The sequence below is a fragment of the Gregarina niphandrodes genome (assembly GCF_000223845.1).
Source record: "Gregarina niphandrodes unplaced genomic scaffold scaffold00109, whole genome shotgun sequence".
In the NCBI taxonomy this organism is placed as follows: Eukaryota; Apicomplexa; class Conoidasida; order Eugregarinorida; family Gregarinidae; genus Gregarina; species Gregarina niphandrodes.
Genome location: NW_011645874.1, coordinates 5,453 through 6,095, shown reverse-complemented (window position 1 = coordinate 6,095; position 643 = coordinate 5,453). Strand labels below are relative to the sequence as shown.

At 55.4% G+C, this 643-nt stretch overlaps 1 non-coding gene across 1 annotated transcript; it reads right to left on the bottom strand.

Moving 5' to 3' along the window:
- Positions 1-266: 266 nt before the first annotated feature.
- Positions 267-337, bottom strand: GNI_201070. The gene has a single exon. It is a non-coding gene; the product is annotated as a tRNA-Gly (tRNA).
- Between the last annotated feature and the right edge of the window lie 306 nt (positions 338-643).

Here is a 643-nt window from a genome sequence, read left to right as displayed (position 1 = left end):
CCTCCAGCCCATGGGCCGAACTCGAACCCTCAACCTCAGGGATTGGAAGTCCGCAGGTGTGAGATGCGGACAGAATCAGCTGCCGGAAGGGGTTAGATTGTTGTTATGTCGGGCGAGGTGCGAAAAACCGAATTAACTCAATGGTCCGCACCACAGTACGTTACTGGTGGCCGTTTTTGGCACTATCGGTTACACGATTTGCTGGCTGAGCCACGAAACCACGACAGCCGTTGCAGATGTCGAGTGCACCGAAAGCATTGATACGGTGCGTTTGTCGGGAATCGGACCCAAGCTGCCTCGATGGCAACAAGGCATTCTACCGCTAAACCACCAACGCAGAAGAATTAACTTACCTGAGGCTTGGGGTCCGCTTTTTGTGTTCAGCCGTACACAGAAGCGGTGCGGTTGGTGGCCGACTGATGCTTCCGGTGATCATGATCTTGATCAGGACGGTCGTGAAGTCTCTGCTCACGTGGGCCCCCGAGTCCGCGACTTCGATGAGTGACTTTACAACCGCTTGCGAGGCTTAAACCGTCGACTGCAACGATAACACACGAATCCGCTCGGTGGCCGTCTCGGTGCGCGGAAGCTCATAAGCCAGATGAGCCGCAAGTTCGTGCTGGTAAAAGCCAAGGACGGCATC